Consider the following 15,956-nt stretch of genomic DNA (forward strand, 5'->3'; position numbering starts at 1 on the left):
TATGAAGATAAGTGTGTTCGCTGAGCACATGCGACCTTTCTTTACCTCCTTCCACGCTGACTCATCTGATGGGTGAACTTGGGAAGATTAACGATGTAACCTGCTTTAAACTTACTCTTTAAACTTACTCTTGGGGTCAAGTCAGACTTCAAAGGGCAGAAGTTCTCCTCTGATTACAATGGCCCAAATCCAGAACACATATGATACCAAATGCTGGTGAGGACGCAGAGCAACAGGAACTCTCATTCACGGCTGGTGGGCATGCGAAATGGTGCAGTCACTTTGGAAGACACTTTGGTGGTGTCCTGCAAAACTAGACACACACTTAACATATGATCTAACATTGTGCTCCTTGGTATTTACCCATAGGAGTTGACAATTTATAACTACACAAAAACCTGCACATGGATGTTTATAGCAACTTTATTCATAATTACCAAAACCTAGAAGCAACCAAGATGTCCTTCAGTAGGTGAATGGATAAATCAACTGTGGTACATCCAGACAGCGGAATATTATTCAGGACAAAAAAGAGATGATGTAACGTAGTGACTATATGAAAAATACTGTACTGCACATATGAAAGTTGCTAAGCAAGTAGATCTTAAAAGCTCTCATCACAAGGAAAAAAATGTTGTGACTATGTCTAGTGACCAATGTTAACTAGACTTATTGTAGTGATCATTTCACAATATGTACAAGTATCAAATCGTTATGTTGTACACATGAAATGAACATAATCTTATATGTCGATCATACCTCAATTTTTTAAAAAGCAGTTAACACAACCAGAAGAAAAAAAGAAAAGAAAAGAAATGAGCTCTCATGTCATGGAAGGACATAGAGGAACCTTAAATGCATATGACTAAGTGAAAGAAGCCAATCTGAAAAGGTTATGTACTGTATGATTCCAACTATATGACATTCCGGAAAGGGCAAAACTATGGAGGTAGTAAAAAAAATCAGTGGTTGCCAGGGGTTGGGGGAAGTGGGAAGTGAGTAAATGGAACACGGAGGATTTTTTAGGATCGTGAAACTACTCTTATGATACTATAATGGTGGAAACATGTCATTATACATTTGTCCAAACCCATAGAATGTACAATACCAGGAGTGAACCCTAATATAAACTATGGACTCTGGGAGGTAATAATGCTGTATCAATTCAGGTTCCTGACACTCTGATAGGGTACGTTGATAGTGGGGGAGGCTATGCATATGGAGGGGGCAGGGAGTATCAGAAAACTCTCTGTGCCTTCTGTTCAATTATGCTGTGAACCTAAAACTCCTCTAAAAATTAAAGTCTATTTTTCTTTTAAAAAAAAAAGCTCTCCTCTGCTCCTCCAAGACCTAAGCCTCCCTTGGGCAGGACCGTCCATGTGGGAAGCCTGCTATAGTCTGATACTGTCTGAGTCTGGGCGGACTCAGCTGCCAGATGTGGGAGTTTAGTACCAGCAAGCCACTTGCCTAACTGGCCTAAAGCCACATTTTCTACCTCATCTTTAGCAGTAGTAAACCTGATACTTCGGCCCTCTGTCTTTACTTTTTATTTTATTTCTCAGTTTGTTCAAAACCTGGAGGGGTACCATTTATTAGGGGTCCCCTCAAAGATTCTCAATATTTGGTGCAATGCGGAATTATTTTTTAAAAGGACTGGAATTCAGGGACTTCCCTGGTGGCACAGTGCTTAAGAATCCACCTGCCAATGCAGGGGACACGGGTTCGAGCCCTGGTCGGGGAAGATCCCACATGCCGCGGAGCAACTAAGCCCGTGCGCCACAACTACTGAGCCTGCGCTCGAGCCCGTGAGCTGCAATGAGAAGCCCGCGCACCGCAACAAAGAGTAGCCCCCGCTCACGGCAACTAGAGAAAACCCGCACGCAGCAACGAAGACCCAATGCAACCAAAAGTAAATGAATAAAAAATAATTTATAAAAAAAAGAGAATGGGGGCTTCCCTGGTGGCGCAGTGGTTGAGAGTCCGCCTGCCGATGCAGGGGACGCGGGTTCGTGCCCCGGTCCGGGAGGATCCCACATGCCGCAGAGCGGCTGGGCCCGTGGGCCATGGCCGCTGAGCCCACGCGTCTGGAGCCTGTGCTCCGCAACAGGAGAGGTCGCAGCGGTGAGAGCCCCGCATACCGCAAAAAAAAAAAAAAAAAAAAAAAAAAAAGAGAGAGAGAATGGAATTCAGAAAGCCAAATACATACATAGAATGGGTTTGGGGCAGCCAGAGCCTGCTGTGACCTTGAGCTTCCGGGTACGGACAGGGCATTTTGACCTTGGTGGTTTCTAGAAGCTTAGATTAGGCCAAATGGGTTTGTCTGTTTGTTTGTTTGCTTTTACAGTTGTGTGGCATCTTTTAACAGTTCTGCGGTGGGCAGGAAGGTTGTGTCCCAGGCCAAGTGGCGTATTGGCTTTGGAGGGTGACCTGATGCATGCAACTAACACTGGAGGCTCCGGGCCCCCTCTAAGAACTCGCACCACTATTCCCTACCTAAGTTTTTTTTTTTTTTTTTTTTTTGCGGTACGCGGGCCTCCCACTGTTGTGGCCTCTCCCGTTGCGGAGCACAGGCTCCGGACGCGCAGGCTCAGCGGCCATGGCTCACGGGCCCAGCCGCTTCCCGGCATGTGGGATCCTCCCGGACCGGGGCACGAACCCGTGTCCCCTGCATCGGCAGGTGGACTCTCAACCACTGTGCCACCAGGGAAGCCCCCCCTACCTAAGTTTTGAACAAGGTGAGCCAACAGAGAATAAAGATGGAGGCCCACAAATCTTTTCTCACTCCTGCATCAGCCAGGCTGAAGGGTATGACTTCCGGTCTGCTGGCTGGACCCAGGCAGGTTGTCCCCCTGCAGGGGGAGAGCAGCACAGTCCCACCTGCTGGGGCCAGCTCACTCCCAAGAGGATGAAGAGACAAAGAGAGACCAGAGGGAGTTCTGGAAAAGTCTTCCACATGGACAACAGGCATTCCCATCTGACACCATTCTTGGAGATGGGGACCCAGGAAGGGGAGCATGAAGCTGGATTCATAGAAGGAGCATATATTTCACTCTGTGAAATCTGTGAATTCAACAGTCAGTATGTGGGTTTGCTCAGTCTGGGGCCTCCTGCATAGGCACATTCTTTTCTTTCCTCTGCATCCTCACCAGGCAGGAGTCAGTAAGGGTCAGGGGGTGCCCAGTCCGGAGACACCTTAGGTACTGTGATTCGCTGATCGACACACCCTGAGCTTATGGGCTCACTGGCCGTGGAGCAGATCCTCTGCGATTTGCTTTGATATTAAGACCCAAGTAAATAATTCAGCAGCATTTCTGCTCTTCCAGCACATTCGAATGTGGCAATTAGCGAAGGTTCTGCTGGGATTGCCTTGTTTCCAGTGTTCCCTGACCTCTGACCCCTGTGAATTTAATTCTGCTCCTTTAATAATTTCTGGGAGTATAGAATCTGTTGAGTGAGCAGGTTCCCTCCTGCAGAAATCAACTTAAACCCTGAAGCGGCACACTGCATATTCAAGAAGGCCGAGCCCTGCTTTGTGTCGGGCGCAAGCAGGAGGCGGCTGCAGGGGGCGCTCTGGATGTGGGCTGGGGAACCAGGCAGAGCCCTGCCTGGATGTGTGGGGCTGGAGAGCTGGCTCTCCAGCGCCCCTCGGATGAATTGCCTGCCTGGGATGCTTTTGGTTCTAGGACAGGCTCCTTCACTAAGTCCCTGCAAGGGACAGAAGAGCCGTGAGAGTGCATGGTGTTCGAGGTTGGAAATGCAAACCTCTCCCCTACCATTCGCGCCTTCCTTTACTCAACGACAATTTAGGCTCCAGGCACATAATTTGCTACATAATTTGCTACATAATTTGCAAGACCCAGCGCAAAATGAGAACATGGGGGCTCCTCGCTCAAAAATTATTAAGAATTTCTAGATGGCAACAGCAAAGCTTTAAGGCAGATGCAGCCCTTCTAGATGCTGCGCCATGTGTGCCTACACAGGCCACTCGCTCACCTAGAATTTCCTGCCTGGGGTTCAAAAGGGAGCAGGGTGGGTATCGTGGTGTCAGATGTGGGCAGGGTGGGCCTTTTGTGCAAGACTAGAAGCTTTGGATTGAATCCTGTAAGGGCTGGGGCACCCGTGAAAGATTTTGAGAAACCAGTGATTCCAGCTAAGTTTATGCTTACACCTAGCAGATCACCGATGGCGCTGGAAATCATCATTTCTATAGGTGATTGTGACAGGGGTTTTCTTAACATAGCCTACTTGGGACCTCTTGAGTATTTGAGAGGATCTGGCCAAGGAAGTTCAGAGGCCAAGGTGGGAAACTACTCATCTAGGGGATGTCAAATCCATTAACACAGTATTTTTTTTCTCAGCTGGAGGAAAATATTTAAATAGAAGTCATTAGTGAGCATATTTCCGAAGCCAACAACGCCTAATAAGTCAAAATGGCTTTTCCTAAAAATGCAACGTATTGAAGGTTTTTCAACCCACCCCACCCCCCTTTCTGAAGTGCTCAATTAGGGTGAAAAAAAAATCCATAGCTCTCCCTGGATGGAAACTGCTGAAAGGCCGGAGTGCTTTCTGGTTAAGCACCGTCCAACCACAGTGATACAAATCAGCTCTTTAAGATAATTCATATCTTGGAGAGGACTTCGGAAACGGGTCCACTTGGAGCTAAAAGCATCATAAATAAGCTGGGTTGGGTGGCTGGGCCGGCTGTGCTGGCTGCAGTGGGAATTGTGGACTGGTCTCTCGGCTTCCCCCGACCCCACCTGGTCCACATGGACCCCTCCCATCGTCCTTGTGGGGAACTGAGTTTCAGGGAAGGATGGAGACTCATCCACGGTCCCACTAAAGGGCAATGGCAGAGCCAGTCCCAGGGCCGTGCCTCCCGACTGCCTAGTGTGCTCATTCGTCTCTCACTGGGCGCTGCGCTGGCACTGAGGAGCAGGGACGGTCCAGTATGGGAGGACCCAAACGCACTGTGGAAAGAACCAACGATCAGCGTTATGATAGAAACAAACACACACACACGCGCGCATTTATGTGTGTGTGTGTGTGCATCTGTGTGTACGCATGTACTTGTGTGTGCATGTGTTACCATGCCCACACATGTTCATGTGCGCAGGTGTGCACTGTTTGCAGGTGTGCGTGTATCTGTGTTTGCACCTGTGTGCATGGATATGTGTGTGATGCTTGTTTGTGCACACGTGTATCTGTGTGGGGATTGGGGACACCTAACCCCACCTGGGGGAGTCAGAAAATTTAATGCAGGGGCTGAAGGTCAAGTTTGGGGCGAAGGCTGGCAAAATGTGGCTGGCACGTTTGGCTGGATCAGGACTGGACTGGTGAAGGAGTTCCCACCTGATCTTGCAGAGCCTTGAAGGATCCTAAGGAGGAGGGTGACTTGGCCAGATTTGCATTTTAGAGACTGTAAATGCCTGCGTGTAAGATGCGATTATTTTTCTCCAGTATTTCCCTCAGAAAAGATTCCTTCCAAAGTCTGTCATGTAACAAACAGGACACTGTCTAGATTGTTTCAAAAAGCGGGGCTGGGGCTTCCCTGGTGGCGCAGTGGTTGAGAGTCCGCCTGCCGATGCAGGGAACACGGGTTCGTGCCCCGGTCCGGGAGGATCCCACGTGCCGCGGAGCGGCTGGGCCCGTGAGCCATGGCCGCTGAGCCTGCGCGTCCGGAGCCTGTGCGCCGCAACGGGAGAGGCCACGACAGTGAGAGGCCCGCGTACCGCAAAAAAAAAAAAAAAAAAAAAAAGCAGGGCTGTTTGGGGAGAGACGTGGTAGCCAGAAACCCCTCAATCTGTCTGTACAAATAAAAAAAGACAAAGACATTGAACACAGATGGAGTAATTAATTATTCCTGGGAGTCTGGCTCCAGAATTGTTGGATGTTATCGTAAGCAAACCTTTCAAAGGTTATCTTTATTTTATTTTTGCCCCTGCCGCATGGCTTGCAGGATCTCAGTTCCTCAACTAGGGATTGAACCTGGGCCGTTGCAGTGAAAGCCTGGAATCCTAACTCCTAGACCACCAGGGAACTCCCACGGAGGTTATCTTTAAAAAGTACCGAGGAAGGTCGTTTCTTCTGAGGAGACAGTCCTAATGATGGGCAAGATAAGCCCACCAGCTTGTGGCTGGGTGTGGAGGACCCAGATCTGATTTATAAAAGATGGTTCTGGGCCAGGGCTGGGCTGTGGCTGGACACAGGGGTCCAGGGTCTGGGGTAGGGAGGCCGGTTTGAGGGAGGGGTAGGGTAGCATGGGGTGCGGCCAGGCCTCAGCTTGGCTCAAGTGGCTCCTGCGGGGACAGGGGTGTCTCTGAAGTGCTGCATTTGCTCAGCACCAGCTGCATCTGCCTGGAGATCGAGGCGACAGAGACTTAGTGACTCCTGGCGTTTGCTGTCACTTCCCATTTCCCTGCTCCTCAGAGCCTGGTCAGGACTGGCTGGAAGCTGGTCAGAGAGCCTGACGCACACCTGAGCCCTGCCATCCCTCAGGTGGGCAGGGGGGGGGGGCCAGGAGGGGCACAGGGGCCACAGGCCAGGCCTTTGCTCGCTGGGACAGTGCTCAAACGGCTTCCTTACCTGGGGCCTCTAAGGGGAGTAGGTGGCCATGGCTATTTGTCTTAGACTCGGCCTGAGATGCTGAGGGTCAAACTCATACATACAGAAACAGGAAGATCGCTCTCACATGCCCCCCCCACCCGCCATTGGTTGCCATGGTAACAGGCAGGCCTGGGGATGATGGCCGGGATGGTCAGGACCCACTATTCCCCTCCCTTCCCCATACCCCACTGTTTCTACCCATGGGTGGAAAACTTTCTTTGGCTCTCCATTACCTAGCTCCAGCATAAAGGCCAAATCCCGCAGGCTTTCCTAATACCCTTCTAGCCTCCTGCCTCCACCTGCCTGCCAACCACAGAAAATTTCTCACCTTCCCCTGAGCACTCCAGGTATGTTTGCTGCCCTCGTCTCTGCCGACTTGCACCGGCCACTCCTCATCCTAAAGTATCTTTCCCCTCCATCCACCAACATTTCTTCTTTGAAGTCTTCTCAATCTCTACGCCTGTTCCTCCAAAGCATATTCCTTGCTCTCCTGAGCTGCCCAAACTGGTGAAAGCAGGGTTGGCAGGGCCCATCTGAATTAGACAGACAGTTTCCGAATCCCCAGGTCCCCACCGGCACCCAGCCCTCACCCACCATCTTCCAGCGCTCTACCCCACCCCCAGGCACCAGTGCATGCCCCAGCCTCAGGCACAATCCCTGCAGGGGTGGACAGAGCAAGAATGGAGAGGGAGCTCGCCCGCATCACTCACTGTTCTCGTCTTTCCCAAGCCCCGCCCCATGACTGCCGCTGTCCTACTCCTGGGGAAGCAGCCTTCATGAACTCTAGAATGTCCTCTGCCCTTCGGGTTTCGAAGTCTAGTCTCAGAAGCAGACATTAACCCAATAGGTACCCAAAAGAAAGTATAACGGCAGATTGTGGGAACACATCGGGAGGAAAAGAAATGATTAACTTCGTGCATGTAAGGTGGGAAGCACAGTCCTGAGGCCCCCCCAGCACCTTATCTCCTCTCATTCTCATTCTCCCCATTTTTCAGATGAGAAAACTGAGGCTCCGAGAGGTGAAGGGTGCTGCTCAAGGACACACAGTCACGTCATTAGCGAATGGCAGAGTCTGTCTGCTCTGATGAACTTCCAGAGAATAGCGAGTTTCTTGATCCAGTGCATTTCTGGTCCTTCTTAGCACCTCTATCCCTCAGCTCCCCTCAGGGAACATGCATAAAAGGAAGCAGAAGGAACTAGATGGAACATGGGGGAACACTTTACTCACCCAAGCGACTTTGCTCCTCTCCCATGTGTGTCCTGTAATAGAATAGATTTCTCCCGAGGAGGAGCCCACATGCTTGGGGCACCTGGCACTAGGGTACGTGCAGGGCAGGGCTGAGAATTCCTTTCCTCGGCAGCTCTTTTCTCTCCTTCTCCCGAGAGGATCCCTTGACACAGCTCAAGAACCTCGAAGAGAATAACATCTCTCCCTCCCTCCCTCCCTCCCTCCCATGATCCCCTGGGCTCTGGCAATGACATTGGCCATGTCCTCTGTTAGTAACAACTCAGCAAGCATCCTTTCCATAGAATTCCTTCACAATCTGAGATGGAAGACAAGCATGTGTGTGTTGGCCTTGGGATGGCCATGAAAGGGAAGGAGGCCAGAGGCTGTCCCTGTGTGCCTCGCGGGTGGCATGGGGGGGGATGGACAGGTGGGTGGACATGAGTGACCAAGTTAGAGCCCACTGGAACGGGTCCCGTTGAGGCCAACCAGATCTGAGCTCCAGCTCAGGTTTTCCACTTTCTGGGTGTGTGATTTTTGGCTCAGTCACTTCACTCTTCTGAGCCTCAGTTTTCTCGTCTGTAAAATGGAACTAAAACAGTACAGACTTCATAGGGTTGTGAGGAGGATTACTTAAATTAACAAACGGAAAATGCCTAGCGTAGGACCCAGCAAACCACGGATTCTTACTAAGTGACAGCACTTTCTCCTGCCACGCTCCCCTGGGGCAGACAGGTGGTGACATAAGTACTTTCTGGGACAGTAAAGCTCTGAACAGTTCTACACGCCCCCTCCCCCCCCCCCACATATATACACACATGCTTTTTCCTCCTATTTGGCTCCTGTGTTTCCCCATCCTGGCTTTTATCCCAAGCACAAAACTGTGGGAACACTGATGGGGGTAGGAGATTAAATTTGGACATGAAATCTGGGAAGACTTCAGGGAGGAGGGAGAGTTTGTCCCAGGCCCTGAAAGAGTGACAGATTGTGAGGCGAGGGGCATTCCAGGCAAAGGAAACAGAATGGGCAAACTCCAGAGATGGAGTGACACAGGCTGATGGGGGGAGATGACAGAGAGCATGGGAACGCCCGGAGGGAGACCTATAGGGGGAGGGGCCAGGCAGTGTGAGAGGAGGGTGGAGAGGGGTGGATGGGAACCTGGGCAAGGTAGGGGAGGGGCTACCATGTGACTGGGCTTCTAGGAGGTAAGGCTATTCAGGGCAGGGGAGAGGAGGGTGCTGGTGACCGCCGTGACCTTGGAGACAAACAAGCTCCCTGCTCTCGTGGAGCTAACCATCTATACGTTCAAACCTTCCTCCTGGGCATCTGCCCTCTGTCTGCCCACAACTCCTTATGTCCAGCTGCACACCCACAGCCCTTCCACCCACTTTCCACTCATCCGCTTGCTTGTACACCCAACCTCCCAGAAGGCAGAAACTCAAGCTATACAGGATGTTTGGAGTTCCACTCACCTGGTGAGCAGACTCGGTTATCAGGACTTTGCTGCTCCTACGCCGGACACTGAGGACTCACAATCTGGAGGAAGGAAGCCATATAAAGGGGCAAAAGTGAGCAGGATTTGTCTCTGTACAAGTAGATCTTAGTTTTCTAACATGAGTCCAGAGGAAAGGGGGTCCTCCGTTGGTTCAGACCCAGGCCTCTTCTGTCTTTGTGCTCTGTCCCGCATAGAGGGCTGGCTTGTCATCTCATGGTCCCAAAGTGGCCAGTCCACTTCCCAGCACAGCAGCACAGCTGTGTTTAAGGCGCTGTAGTAGAAATCCTTACAAAGGGGAGGGAGAGGAAAGGGATCAGAAAAAACCAAACATGTTTCTCTTTCTTAAAAATACTTCCAAACAGAGGATTCATTTCCCCTGATGAAGATGTTTAGGGAGACTTTATTGTGCCCACCACCATCGGTGTGCTGTTTTCTATCAGGCTGAGGTGAGGGGAGAGGGCCAACTGTGTAAGTGGATGTATCTGGGACTCCACACAGGGTGGGGGACAGAAGGGGTAAGGCTGGAGGTGGGAGTTCCGGGGGAGCCGTGCTCCTTCTCCAATGACCCTTCCTGTGTGGCCAGGATACCTGGGGTGAGGAAGAACACAGGTAATGAGCAGACCCTGCATAGCAGGTGCGCCTCTGGGAATCGGCCATTATTACATCTGGAACTTGGAACTTGACATTATGTTTCCTCCAGAATTTCATTTCGGCCACTAGCCATCTGACAACCCCTGTGCTGTTGGAATTTCCTCCATGGTGGCCTCTCTTTCTTGTCCCCTTTCCTTAGGATGCAGACCAGGTGATCTTGGTCAGTAGGCTCACACACAGAGACAGCATCATTAGTCACATGATGTCACCAGGTTTAAAAACTCCTCTAGTCTGAGATGTCTAGTTGTTTGAAATGAACTGCCTGGATGTTCCACGGGATACCTGGCCAGTACTTCTCAGGAAAGAATGAGTAACTGTCACAGAGCAGAAGAGACTGAGGAGGTGGGATAACTAAATGCAATGTGGTAACCTGGACCCTGGAGTGGATCCTGGAACAGAAAGAGGACATGAATGGAAAAACTGGTGAAATACAAATGAAGTCTGGAATCTGGTCAATAGCAGTGTGCCTATGTGAGTTTCTCAGCTTTGACAAAGGTACCCTGGTCATATAAGATGTTAACACTGGGGAAGACTTGAGTGAGGGGTCTACACGAATGCTCTGCTATCTTTGCAACTTTTCTGGAAATCTAAAGTTATTCCGAAATAAGAAGTTTATTTAAGTGAACCCATCTCCTCTTTAATCACTGCCATCTGCTTGAGGTGCTCCAGCAGCTTCACTGAAATGACAACATGCAAGTTCAAGGTCTTTGATGAATGACTTCCAGGGAAGTTCGTAAAAATGGAACAAAGATGAGGTGTTTCTTCTGCTAAGCACACACGTGCACACCAGGCAGACAGGAGGAGCAGAGCAGGGGTCCACTCTGCCACCCTCTCCTCCAGAGCCTACTTGCAGTCCCTGCACCCCTATACCTTCCAGCTGATGACTGAGCCCAGAAGCTCTGCGTCTAACCCAACATACTTCTGCACTCGGCTGGCAGTGCCTCAGTGCTTTCTGTTCCTCAGCCCCAGCTCGTTGCTGCCTCTGTGCGGATAGGAGGGGTGGCGGGGTCAGGTAGTTCTCAACTGAAGCCCACAAACTCTTTGCCTGTTCCTGCCACATCAGACCCCACACCAGAGCCAGTTAGAGTTGAATCATCCTTGCGGTCCCTTCCTGAATATATACTGTGTGCCAGGAACTCTGCACTGGAAGGAAGACCCTTTCCGCATTTTGCAGATTAAAAAAACTACAACTGGGGAAAAGGATTTAATTTGCCCAACTAGAGAAGCAGAACTGACCTCAAAGCACCCTCATTTCGTTCCCCTGCCTCTCTTGAAGAAAGGCCCTTGAATATCAATTAAACAACCTGCCCATTTTACAGAAAGGCAAACCAGGACATAGAAAGGTAGGTTTTGCATGAGGCCACACAGCCTATTCTGGTCTAGTCAGAAAAGAAACTCAGCCTTCCTCCTCGTACTAATCCCAGTCTCTCTCCGCTACCTCTGAATTCCTGAAACTTTCAGGGCACCTCTGGTCCATGCCTAGGAAGTCCAGATGGTCCCAGACCAGACCAGTCATCCCTCCCAGGAAGGTACAGAATCCCCCGCCACCCCCCCCCCCCCCCCCCCCCCCCCCCCCCCCGTCGCCACCAGCCTGGTCTGGTATCTGCAGGCACGGCTCAGCAGGGGGTACAATTATCATCTGTGTGGCTGGAGTCTTCACAAAGGCATATTTAAGTCTCTGCAGTACTCATGGGAGAGAGCAACTAAATGGGCAACACAGCAAAGTGTTGTAGCCAGCTGCAGGTCTGAGCGCACGGAGGGGGCACCAGTAAGTCACAGCACTACTACAGGGGAAGAAAGCAAAGGAAGAAAGAAGAAACTGCATCCCCTTCTTTTCAGATGTTGCCAGAGGTTCTCTCGTTCTCTGAACGATGCTTGCTCCAATGATGCAGGGTTCCACCAGGAGTGAAAGGCAACCTCCACAGGCTACTCTGGGACAGTCAAGTCCGTGTCACCCTGCCAGGGTATTGATGGAGCAGAAGCCAAGAGCTAGGTAGTCAAAGGACGAGGAAGCTTGGATGCAGACGCCTGCGGGTATCGGCGGGGCACCTGCTTCCGTTTCCCACCACAGGCCCCTGGCAGGGGGACACGGTTCCATGAGCCCTCCACACTCTCCCTCCTGGTCTCCCTGATGGTCGGTAGAACCCGCTGGGCCATTGTAAGATGGCCAGGCACAAACATGGATCTGTCTGTGGACCCGAACTGGAGGAAGCAGTCTCTGAGTCCTTGGGAAGACACATGGTGACCACTGGGAAACTGCTGGAGTTCATTAAAAATGTGTCATGCTAGGCACATTGCATTTTTTATAAAAAAAAAAACCAATTAATTATTTATTTAATAAATATTTAGTGGGCATGCCGATGTGCCCAGAATAAGCTAGGCACGGAGGAAACAGTTCTGAATGGGATAGAAATTCACGTGGCTTTGTGGGAGCTGAGAGGGGGCTGGGAAGAGAAGACAGACAATAAACAAATAAATCCACAAGGTGAGGATGGGGCAGTATGCTTTATGCAGCCTGGGAAGTGGACAGAGAGGCGGGGGCTTCAGCTGGGACGTCTGGGCAGGCCTCTGGGGAGGCGACATTTGAAGGACAAGAAATCACCACAAGCCTGTGGATCGAGAGAGCATTGCACAGGTGGTATTTCTGGATTGTAGCAAAGCCTTGGGAGAAAGCTCTTCCTATCATGTTTACTAAAAGGCGTTACTTGTGTACCCTGCAGCAGACAGTGTGCTATGAACCCACCAGGCATTTTATTTGATTGTCACAAAAGCCCAAGAATGGGTGTATTTTCTCTAATTTGCAGATAAAGGTGGTGAAGGCACACACCACTTATTGTGAGTTTTAAGTGAGACCACCGGCATGAAAGAGTTCAGGGCCAGCTTCACCAGCACAAGAACTGTGCAGAGCATGGCGCCCGTGCTCAGAAGGGTTCCGCACTGGGTTTAATGTTCTGTTCTTGTTTCTTGACGTTCTTATTCATTCTTGATCAAAGGGCCCACATTTTCATTTTGCATTGGGTCCCACAAATTATGTAGCTGGTCCTGGAGAGGACTGCAAAAATCAAAAATGTACAGTGGGTTATTGTTGTTGGTAATAATAGCAACACACCCATTCACACTCTGACAGGGACGTGCATGGGGGGTTTTCTGCAAGCCAGTGACACCCCGCACTCCCTGTGCCCTCTCCCAGTTCCCCCAAGGACTCCAGAGCTCCCCACCTTCGTCCCAGGGAGGAGGGCTGATTCTCCTAATTCCGGCACTTGGCCTGAAAAACTTAAGCGCGTCCCTTTCCCTTCTGGGTGCCCCTTGACTGATCTACATAAAGCGGAGCTCCAACTGGTCTCCAGGCTAATCCTCTCCCGGCCCGCCCTCCACCTGTTGAAAATGGGCTCCTCTGAGCCTTGCCAAGCTGCGCTGCCCCTAGCGGGCGTCGGAGGCATGAAACTCCCTTTCAGGAAGACCGGTTTCGAGCCGTGCCATCGCATCCTGCTCTCGCAGCCCCTGCTGGTCCACAGCCTCCGGAGCATCTCCGCAGCCAGCCCTGGGTGAGGGCAGGGGCCGCTGATGCACCTGGCAGGGCAGGGGTAGCACTGTGGCTTGGGGGCTTCCGGGGAGCAGGGGTGGGGCGTGGAGGGGAAATCCTCAAGGTTGGATCCAGCCCTTATTTTAAGAAGGGGATTGTGTACAGCAGTGTGGTTGTACACCTGTGGGTCTGTATCAGTGCCTGTCCGCCTCAGTGTGTGTGTGTCTCTGTGTACGCCTGCAGACCAATGCCCAGTATGACTCTCTGTACAACAGTGTGTCTGTCAGTGGACTCCGGTGCGTGGGCGGCTATACCTAGGTGTGGATTTGTCCCCGTAGGTCTGTGTGGGGCAGTGTAGTAGCTGGCGGTAGAGTCCTGAGTGTGTAGGCATAGGAGATAGTGTCAGTGTATTTGTCTGTGGGGTAGTGATTCTGTGGGTGACTGTCTCAGACAGCGGTGTGTGTGTGCGTTTGTGTGTGCACGCATAAGGATGTGGGTGTCAGTGTCTAGCTCTGCATGGGACAGTGATCCAGTGTGTGTCTGCTTCTGTGAGTTGGTATCAGAACGTTACAAACTGGGTGGCTGGAGGTACAGGTGTGCCTGTCACAGTGCCCCAGCAAAACAGAGCCCAGTGTGTGTGTGTGTGTGTGTGTGTGTGTGAGTGAGTGTAGGGGTCAGGGTGTCTGTGAAGCAGTGATTCAGTGTGTTTGAATCAGTGTGCGTGTGTCCCCAAGGGTTTGAGCGAGTGTGGCGGCGTGCTCGTGCCCTGTGTGCTTGTGTAGACGCGTGTTGGTGTGAGCGCCAATGCATTCGCCCGGTGTGTGTATTTTACGGAGAGCGAGGCTGTGTGTGTGTGTGTGTGTGTGTGTGTGTGTGTGTGTGTGAGTGTCAGCGTCTCTGCTCCCCAGCAGCGCGAGTGGGCTGGTCCCCAGGACCTGGGCTGGGGGTGGGCGCCGCCCCGCCCCCCCAGCCGCGACCCCTCCCACGTGCGGCGGGCTGAGGGTGGCGGTAGGACGGCCGCCTCTAGGACCCGGCGGCGGCCGGCCGCTGTCCCCGGGCCGCGCGAGTGAGCATGTGCAGAGCCGGGCGCCCGCTCGCCCGCCGCCCGCCGCCTGCCGCCCGCCGCCCGCTCGGCGCCCGCTTGCTCCGCCGCCGCGGCTCAGCCCGGACGTCCGCAGCCCAGGGAGCCAGGTGGCGGCGCCTTGTGCCCGGGGCGCGTCGGGCCGCTCCTCGCCGCGGGCCGCCCGGGGGCGTGCGGGCGCCAAGGGCGCCTAGGCTCCGGGCACTGCGGGGTTGCGGGCTCGGCGCCCCAGGGAGGCGGGCGCGTGGCCGCCGGAGCGGCCGCCCCAGCTGGTCGCGATTGCGGGGTGAGTGCGATCTCCGGGTGCCCCAGCCGGGACCCCCGCGCGGGCTGCGGGCAGGGTTCCCCCAGCCGCGGGCCAACAAGTTTGTGTAGACGCGGCCGGGAGCGCGGCGGGGCTGCACCTGCTCCGGCTCCGGGGCGCACTGGCGGGGGGACGCCTCTCGCCGGGCCACGGCGGCTTCGCCCGGGAGTGTGTGCGCGTGGAGCCGGGCTGGGGGGCTGCTTCGGCACGAGCGGGATGGGGCGGGGGTGCGCAAAGCAGTTTCCCAAGCCGCGTCCGCCTCCTGGAATCCTCAGAGACCCTCCGTTTCCCCGGAGGGAGCCGTGGATCTGGGGAGGGGGCGAGGACAGGCTTTGGGGTGCGCACTGCCTCTTCTAAGAGGAGACAGTGGCAGCTCGCTCTTGTTCCGCCACCACGCCAGGCTTCCGGTCAGCGGAGGGTTTTCTCTGTCTCTTGGTGAACTTGAGGCACGGGCAAAGGCGAAACGCACGTATTTCGTCCAGAAAAATTACTCCAAGGAGAGCTCTGCATTTTCCTAAGAGTAGACGGAAACTCACGACTGGAGGCTACTAATTGCGTTTTTCGTTTTCTCATGCGAAGCCTCCAGGGGGGTCTTCTGCCTCAGGGTAACCAACCTCCCGGGGGTCTGTTTTCCTGAGCATCTGTGCCCACCGATGATGCCTGCTCGGTGCTGGCTCGCCCGTGGGGAGGGCGGGGGCGGAGAGGGAGACCTCTGACCCTTCTCTGAGCAGTGGGAGGGCTGGTTGTAAGGGTTCCAGCCCCCCACCCCGTCCTGCCCTGGGATCCCGCTGCTGCCCACGCTCGCCTGCTCCCCACCTGCTCCCAAGATGGACAGACTCGGAACTCCTCTCTACTTTTCTAACAGCGTTAGACGCTGTCCTCCCTCTTGCCGCTGGAAGGGCGTGCTTCAGTTTGTGGAGCACTCGGGTTATCCCATGTTGGGACGCCGTGATTGGGAACAGGAGCTGGGGGGGGGCCTTTTCCTTCTCTCCTCTGAATAGCCTAGGTTATCGGGCACAGAGAGTGAGGGCTCGTGGTGAGTGGAATACAGGAGGCAGAGACAGCTGGCTGGCT

At 53.0% G+C, this 15,956-nt stretch overlaps 1 protein-coding gene across 2 annotated transcripts in view; it reads left to right on the top strand.

Moving 5' to 3' along the window:
- The first annotated feature begins 13,418 nt into the window (after window positions 1-13,418).
- WSCD1 (WSC domain containing 1) overlaps window positions 13,419-15,956 on the top strand; it is a 45,536-nt gene continuing 42,998 nt past the window's right edge. Inside the window, exon 1 of one of the 2 annotated variants that reach the window (XM_067716396.1) lies at window positions 13,419-13,519. The gene's annotated coding sequence lies outside the window, so the exon portion shown is untranslated. Of the gene's footprint in view, window positions 13,520-14,711; window positions 14,865-15,956 lie in introns of those variants that run through there. The other variant, XM_067716395.1, reaches the window with a different exon arrangement.

This window comes from Pseudorca crassidens, chromosome 19, assembly GCF_039906515.1.
Source record: "Pseudorca crassidens isolate mPseCra1 chromosome 19, mPseCra1.hap1, whole genome shotgun sequence".
Lineage (NCBI taxonomy): Eukaryota > Metazoa > Chordata > Mammalia > Artiodactyla > Delphinidae > Pseudorca > Pseudorca crassidens.